We start from the raw sequence: 9,198 nt of genomic DNA, 5'->3' as shown, positions 1-9,198 counted from the left end.
TATGTCATACATATTCTCTCTTACTCTTGGAAGGCCTTGAATTTCTGGAGTCTCTCTAATATTTCTTCTCATATATTTAAAAATTCACCAATGGCTACAAATATAAACTATCATTTTTCCTAATTCTGTTTTGTAAGCATGTCATCTGCCTCCCAATTTACAGTAGGTGGTCTTTATGTCCTCTTATATGTCTTGACTTGCAGTCCCTTTTATAATTGCTGCCTTCCTATATGAGGCATGAAAAATAATGTTTTGTGATGTAAGTTAGATTTTTAATGATGTAGCACCTTACTCCTGTATAAAGTTATTTCATGATCAGAATATTCTAAACTATCCTGTGGCAAAAAAAACTGCTAAATCCCTGTGTCTTTGTTCATTAATATTTTATTTGTTGATAACTTCACAGCTTTCCACAGCTTTCTCCAATAAGTGATGATTCTGTGGTTTCTTCCTTCTCGTAATTTCACCATCTAACCCAGTGCTTCCAAGGAAGCTTTGAAGGGGGAAAGGGAACAGAGGTAGCACACAGAATTTTCTAAATGCCCAACTGGAAGTGGCTTGCTTCACTTTTCTTTATATTCCATTGTCCAGAACTTGGTTGCATGGACTGCAAACTGATTTCAAAGAAGGACTGGGAATGTGGTCTTCCCGTGTTTCTCAGAATGAAAAGAGTGGAATGAGTTTCCTGACATACAAGCTTATTGTTAACAATCAATTAGCCTCAGAAGGTTATCAAAATTTTTGTTTTCTTTTCTTCTTTATATCAAGCCAAGAAAAAAAAAATCCTGCACCTTTTTAAAAACTCATATGGTAGTCACTATACATCATGTATGGGAAAGTGAATTTTTAAATATTGAAATAAATTACATATCTGTGTCCCTAGACCAAATACCCATATTCCTTTACTTAGTATTTTTCTTAAATGTGTGTGAGCTTTTATAATTTCCATACTTTTCACTTTCCATTGATTTTCCATCCACACTCCTGTTCTTTACCTCCCAGTGCCTTTGGATGAGTAGGCAGGATCAGGGCATAGGTTTCTTCTTAAGGAGAATGCATAAAGCTACCACTTTTCAAGTTCTGAATAATCATTGAATAATCACTGGATCATTTATCTCTGTTAGAAAAGACATATGAACTACAAATTAAAACAAAAAGTGAAGATGATAATTAAATCATTTATTTCTGTACATGTTCAAAAATTTTACTTTTGCCCTCTTGTAACAAATTCACATTATAACTGCATTATCCTGCTATCCCTCAATAATAAAACCTACACGATTTATTCAATTTTACTTTTACTAGATGCTTTGTTTGACTGTTGTAAAAAATATTCTTACATGCCATAGGATCCTAACTCAATGATATTTTTTTCTGTAGAGGTTAATATAGCAGGTTGAAAAATATGCTTTCCATAACTAATTAAGCATGGTCAGTTTGAAAATGTGGTCACTTTGATTAGCTATCTGAGATAATGATTTCCTCTTCTCATTGTTAGTTTCAAGATATTCCACTACTTGCACAGCTTGTTAGCTAGTTAAAAAAATCTACTATATCTTCAATAATTGCTTCTTTTCTTCTTATCTTTGAGATTCTATGTGAAGACACTCACACAATAGAAGACAGCCAGGAAGAGTCTTTGAAAGTCAATACATGTTCTTCTTAAAAACTTTACTCTACTAGAATATCTTATCACTGTTCAACAATCTTATCACATAAGATAACACATTAAACTTTAAAACAAAATTGATATCAATAGAGTTAATGGAAACATCTTTATGCAGACTTTTACTGTCTATTTGGTACCAAGGTGATAAGAAAAGATTGTCTTCCTCTGTAAATCTCGAAGAGTTCTCTTACTTTGATTTTTTCTTTATCCAGGACATGAGAAAATTGTATATCTTTTGGGTAAAATTGAAAAACAATATCAAGGTATCTAATTTCCTTACCTTGGCAGTGAAGTCTTAGTATACAAACAATACTCTATGTTAATATCTTAATTAAGTGAACTTAATACTCTACGTTACTATCTTTGTCACATTTATTAATTTGATTTGTTACAACTGGGACATTAAATATAAGATTGCTTATTCATTTTATTACCAATTATTGACAAAAATATAAATATATGAACAAATTTATATGAATAATATTCAAATAATCCTCTAGATTCCGTGTATAGCATTCTCCTAAAGCAATTGACATATTTCAAGTTCTTTTTAGAAAGAGATTAATGAAATATAATGTAAAGTGGGGGATTTTTGCTGCTTTAAAGAATGGCATTTTTTAAAGATACAGGTAAATACACCACTGCAATTTGATTACTTCTGTGTTTTCTAGGTAATTCTTACAAAAGTTCTATCCTAAGCCATTATATTATAATTTCAGAGGAAAATCAATTCCCTTGGTTTTGCTGAAATATGGTTTCTCTGTTTGCTGAAATCCAGTTTTTGTTCATTAGAAATATATATTTCATATTTGGACTATATTAGTCAGGGTTTTTCAGAGAAACAAAACCAAAAATCTGTATTGTCATTGTCCATCAGAAAAACAGAACACATACACACAAATATTTTATCATATATAACATTATATGTAATACCTATACATATATATTATTGACGTACAGTTGGCCCTTGAATAACATGAGTTTAACTGCATGGGTCCACTTACATGCAAATTTTTTTCCACCTCTGCCATCCCTAGTACAGCAAGAGAAATCCTTCCTCTTTATCCTCGTCCTCAGCCTACTCAGTGTGAAAAATATGAGGATGAAGACCTTTATGATGATCCACTTCCACTTAATAAATAGTAAATATGCTTTCTCTTTCTCATAATTTTTAATAACATTTCCTTTTCTCTAGCTCACTTCATTGTAAGAATATGGTATATAATAGATACATAACATGCAAAATATGTGTTAGTTGTTTATCTTATCAGTAAGGCTTCTGGTCAACAGTAGTTAAGTTTTGGGGGATTCAAAATTATTATGCAGATTTTTTGCTGTGCTGGGGGTCAGTGCCCCTAACTCCTGAATGGTTCAAAGGTCAAATGTATTATGAAGAATTGACTCACACGATTGATTATGGTGGCTGAGAAGTCCCATGACCTGCTGTCTATAAGCTTCAAGACCTAGGAATGCTGATGGTATAATTCAGTGTAAGCTCAAAGGCCTGAGAAACAATGGAACACATGATGTAAATCTTAGATGAGATAACTCAGCTGAAGCAATTACACAGGAGAAAAGGGCACATTTTTCCCTCCTCTGTCTTTTGTTATATTCAGATCCTTAAAAATACCCACTGACTAGGCACGATGGCTCACGCCTATAATCCCAGCACTTTGGGAGGCCGAGGTGGGAGGACCACTTGAGGTCAGCAGGTCAAGACCAGCCTGGCCAACATGGTGAACGCCTGTCTCTACTAAAACTACAAAAATTAGCCAGGTGTGGTGGTGGGTGCCTGTAATCACGGCTACTTGGGAGGCTGAGGCAGGAGAATTGCTTGAACCTGGGAGGCAGAAGTTGCGGTGAGCTGAGACTGTACCATTCACTCTAACCTGGGCAACAAAAGCTAAAAAAAAAAAAAAAAAAAAAATGCCCACCAACAATAGGGAGGCTACCTTTATTTAGTCCACTGATTCAAATGCGACCCTCACCAGGAAACTCCCTTATGGACACAGCTGGAAATAATGTTTAATCTGAAGTGACTTGACTCAATACAATTGGCACATAAAATTAATGATCAAAAAAACAAATATTTTTCTCGTCTTTTAAAATATACATTGACGTGACACTAAGTTCATTGTACAATTTGGAGGGACCAAAGCTAACTAAAAATTGAGGTCTCTTTAAGAAACTAGGAAAGCAGAAAAAGTACATTAAATATAATAAAATATAAAACCTTTAAATGCATACCATGGTCTCCCTTTCTTAACCTTATAATGGTCATTTTTTTTTGCTGTTTAATATAATTCAAAGTAAAGAAAATTTAAATTAGAATTATTACCAAGGATTGTATCATTCATTTGAATTGTCCAAAGTCAGATCCAATGAGCTAACTACAAGAACAGTGGGGATGCTGCAACTATCTCAACTGTTTTTATATCGTTTCTTGACATATGCACATTCTACCAGCACTTTCTACATTTGATTTACTGGAGAACAAGGAAAAATTAAAAGAAACAAAAACTTTTAATTCCCCCTCTGCCTTTTTTTCTATGTCATCCTTTTCAGCATAAGTGGTTGGCTGTATCTGTATTTTGTAGAAGTTTATTGTCTTTTTTTTTTTTTTTTTTTGAGACGGAGTCACAGTCTGTCACCGAGGCTGGAGTGCAGTGGTGCAATCTCGTCTCATTGCAAGCTCTGCCTCCCAGGTTCACGCCATTGTCTTGCCTCAGCTTCCAGAGTAGCTGGGACTACAGGCACCCGCCACAACGCCCGGCTAATTTTTTGTATTTTTTGTAGAAACGGGGTTTCACCATGTTAGCCAGGATGGTCTCAATCTGCTGACCTCGTCACCTGCCCGTCTCGGCCTCCCAAAGTGCTGGGATTACAGGTGTGAAGTCATCGTGTCTGGCCTATTGTCTTCTTTTTTTGCCTGGAGTAGGTCGTAGTTCCAATGAAAAGCATGACTTCTCAAAGATTTTATCACCCAGCTTACTAAACTATAGACCACAATTACCTGATACAGTCATACTTTGTTTTATTGTGCTTCATTTATTGCACCATGGAGTTATTTTTTTCCAAATTGAACGTTTATGGCAACCCCACATTGAGCGAGTTTATCACTGCCACTTTTCCAACAGTATGTGCTCACTTGGTGTCCCAGTGCCACAGTTTAGTAATTCTTACATTATTTCAAACTTCTGTATTATTATGACATATTTTGTGGGAATCTATCATTAGTGCCTTTGATGTTACTATTGTTATTGTTTTGGGGGCAGCATGAACCATACTCATATAAGATGGTGAACTTAATTGAAAAAATAGTCTGTGTATTCTGACTGCTCCACTGACTAGCAATTCCCCTATATCTTCCTTTTTTCAAGCCTTCCTATTTACTGAGACACACAAAAAAATTAAATTAATGCCGAATAATAACCTTGAGATGCCCTCTAAGTGTTCAAGTGAAACAAAGAGTCACACATCTCTCATTTTTAAATCAAAAGGTAGAAATAATTAAGCGTAGTGAGGAAGGCATGTAGAAAGCTAAAACAGATTCTCTTGGATTCTCTGAATGCTGAGGGAGGTGATGAATCTGCAAACACAAAGTCTGAAGCTAGCAAAGATTGGTAAATAAAATTCAAGGAAAAAAACATTTTCATAATATAAAAATTCAAGGTGAAGTAGCACATGCTGATGTAGAAACTACAGCAAGTTATTCTGAAGGTCTATCTGGCTAAGATAATTGATGAAGGCAGTTACACTAGCAACAGATTTTCAATGTAGACAAAACAGCCTTTTATTGGAAGAAGATGCCATCTAGAACTTTCATAGCTAGAGAAGTGAATACATAACTTCAAACTTCAAAGGATAAGCCAACTCTCTTGTTAGGGGCTAATGCAGCTTTTGACTAATATGGATGAAAAGCTTACAAATGGATTTAACTCAAAAAGTTCTGGCTGTGAGGCACATTATAATCAACCTTTCAAAAGTCAAAGAGAATTCTAAAGACAGCAAGAACAAAGTATCAAATAATATATAAAGGAATCTCCATTAGACTAACATCCTTTATCAGCAAAATCCTTGCAGGCCAGGAGAGAATGGGATAATGTATTTGTGGAAAACAAACAAACAAAACCCCACTCTGTCAACTAAAAATTCTATACCCAACAAAGATTAACTTCAGAAATAAAGAAGAAAAAAAGTTTTTCTCAGACTAACAAGAACAGGGAATTTATCACCATTATCATGACCCTACAAAAAATGCTTATGGGAATCCTGCATCTCAAAGCAAAAGGACAATATCTACCATTATCTAAACATGATAGTATAAAACTTAGAGCAGATACATAAATAAGAAACAGCAAGGAATCATATGTCATCACTACAAACACCACCAAATTACAACACTAAACAATAAGAGGAAGAAAAAATAAAGGATATAAAAGAAAATTGGAAACCAACTAACACAATGATGAAAGTAAGTCTTCACCTACAAAGAACAATTACAAATTTAAAAGATTGACATTCCCAATTAAAATATATAGACTGGTTCAATGGATGAAAAAGACCTAACCAACTATACACTCCTTACAGGAAACATTTCTTTCTATGTAAAGATGGACAGAGCAACAGTAACAAATGAAAAAGACATTCCACACAAACAGAAAACAGCAGCATAAAGTAGGAGCTCTACTTATATCAGACAAAATAGACTTTAAGGCAAAAACCACAAAAAAGAGACAAAGAAGGTTATTATGCAGTGATAAAGGGCATGACTCAGGAAGAAGATATAACAATTCTAATTTATGCACCCAAGACTGGAGCATCCAGATATATGAAGTAAATATTTTTAGAGCCAACAAGAGAGATAGACCCAAGTACAAGATAGTTGGGAACTACAACACCCCGTTTTCAGCATTGGACAGATCATGTTTACAGAAAATCAGTGAAGAAATATTGGACTTCAGCTGCACTACAGGTCAAATTAACCTAACAAGTACAGAATATTTCATCCAATAGCTGCAGAACGCACATTCTTCTCATAAACACACATAGACCACATGTTAGGCCACAAAAGAAATATCAAATATATTAAAAATTTAAATTAATAACATGTATATTCTCCAGCCACAATTTTAAAAAACTAGAAATTAATAACATGACAAGAACAACTCTGGAAACTGTATAAACACATGACAGTTTAAATACTATGTCCCTAAATGTTCACTGTCTCAACGATGAAATCAAAAAAGAAAAAAATTGATTGAAATCAATGAAAATAGAAACAAAACATTCAAAACTTATGGGATACAGCAAAAGCAGTGCTAAGAGGGAAGTTTATAGCAATAAAAATATGCATCAAAAAAGCAGAAAGAATTCAAATAAACAAACAATGCACTTTAAGAAGCTAGAAAAGAAAGAATAAACCAAACTCTAAATTAGTAGAAGGAAAGAAACAGTAAAGATTAGAGCAGAAATAAACAAAATGTAGACTAAGATGTAATACAAAAAAATCAACATAACAAAAAGTTGGTTTTTGAAATGTAAAAAAAAAAAAATTTTTTTTACAAACCGTTATTTTGACTAAGTAAGAAAAAGGGGAGAAGACCCAAATAAATAAAATCAGAAGTGAAAAAAAGGGACATTATAATTGATACTTCAGAAATTCAAAGGATCACTAGACACTAGTGAGAACAACTACACGCCAACAAATTAAAAACCAGGAAAATTATATTCTGTACACTTGTAACCTATCAAAATTAAATCAGAAAGAAATAGAAAACATGAACAGAACAACAACAAGTAACTAGATTGAATCTATAATAAAATGTTTCCCCGAAAGGAAATGTCAGGACCACCTGGGTTTACTGATAAATTATACCCAGCTTTTAAAGTAGAACTTACAACAATTCTTCTTAAACTATTTCAAAGAAATTCTCCGTATCTCATTTTACGAGGCTGGCATTGCCAAGATTAGACAAAGACAGAACAACAACAACAACAACAAAAACTGAAGGCTAATATCCCTCATGAACATAGTTGCAAAATCCTCAACAAAATATTAGCAAACTAAGTCCAATAACACATCGAAAAGGTAATACACCATGATCAAGTAGGATTTACATCAAGAATGGAAGAATGGTTTAACATCTAAATGTCAATAAATGTAATTCATCACAACACAATAAAGGACACAAAGCATATCATCATCTCAATAGGTGCAAAAAATCGTTTGATTAAATTCAACATCACTTCCTGATAAAAACTCTCAATACATTTGGTATAGAAGGAATATACCTCAACATAAGAAGGGCTATATATGACATACTTAGGCTCACATCACACTGAATGGGGAAAAACTGAAAGCCTTTTCTTCAAGAGCTACAATGAAACAAAGATGTTCAATTTTACCACTCTTATTCAAAATAGTACTGGAATTGCTAGCTAGGGCAACTAAGCAAAAGTAAAAAATAAAAAAAGTATCCAAATTAGAAAAAAAAATTCAAATTTCCCTCTTCGTAGATCATAATCTTTTACACAGAAGAACCTAAAGACCACCAAAAACTCTTAGAACTGATAAAAAAAAAATTCAGTAAATTGGCACGAAACAATATCATATACAAAATGTATTTGTATTTTTGTAAACCAAAAATGAAAAACATCAAGAAGGAATCATATTTACAATAGCTACAAAACAAAATAAAATACCTGGAAATAAATTTAACCAAGAAGATGAAAGATCTCTCCAATGGAAACTACAAAACACTGATGAAAAGAAACTGAAGAGAGTACATACAAAAAATGGAAAAACATCCCATGCTCACGCACTGGAAGAATTAATATTGATAAATTGAAGAATTAATATTGATAAAAGAATTAATATTGATAAATTGATAAATTAAAAAAAGAACTCATAAAAATAGAGAATAGAATTGTGGTCATTAGAGGTTGGGCAAGTTAGTGGGAGGGGATTATAAGAAGAGTTTGGTTAATGAAATCGAAGTTACAGCTAGATGGAAGAAAAAAGTTCCAGTGTTTTGTATAGCAGTGTAGGGTAAACATTGTTAACAATCATTTAGCGTGTATTTTCCAAAAGCTAGAAGAGAGGAATTTGAATGTTAACAACGTGAAGAAATGATAAGTATTTGGATTGATGGATATGCTAATTATCCTGATTTGATCATTACACACCGTACATATGTATCAAAATATCACTCCGTAACCCACAATTATGTATAATTGTTGCACGTCAACTAAATATAAATTGTCACCAATTTTTTACATAGTAGTATCAGTGAATTTGTTTTTTCAATTCTAATTTTGAGCAACACACAGTCTGCTCTCAGATCCCCACCTATCTTGGTTGCATTGTGAGGTACATCTAACTGATCCACTAATAGTAATGGTTCTAACCTCTTCCTTAGCACTTTTTTTCTCTATTTGTATCTAGACTTGAGCAGAAATCAACTAATATAACCATTTTTAACCTCAAGACAAAATTTAGAATTATAAAAACCCACAAAACCAGATTT

The sequence above is a fragment of the Trachypithecus francoisi genome, unplaced genomic scaffold, assembly GCF_009764315.1.
Source record: "Trachypithecus francoisi isolate TF-2019V2 unplaced genomic scaffold, Tfra_2.0 Lachesis_group2, whole genome shotgun sequence".
Taxonomy (NCBI): Eukaryota; Metazoa; Chordata; class Mammalia; order Primates; family Cercopithecidae; genus Trachypithecus; species Trachypithecus francoisi.
Note: the sequence above shows the minus strand (reverse complement) of the source record.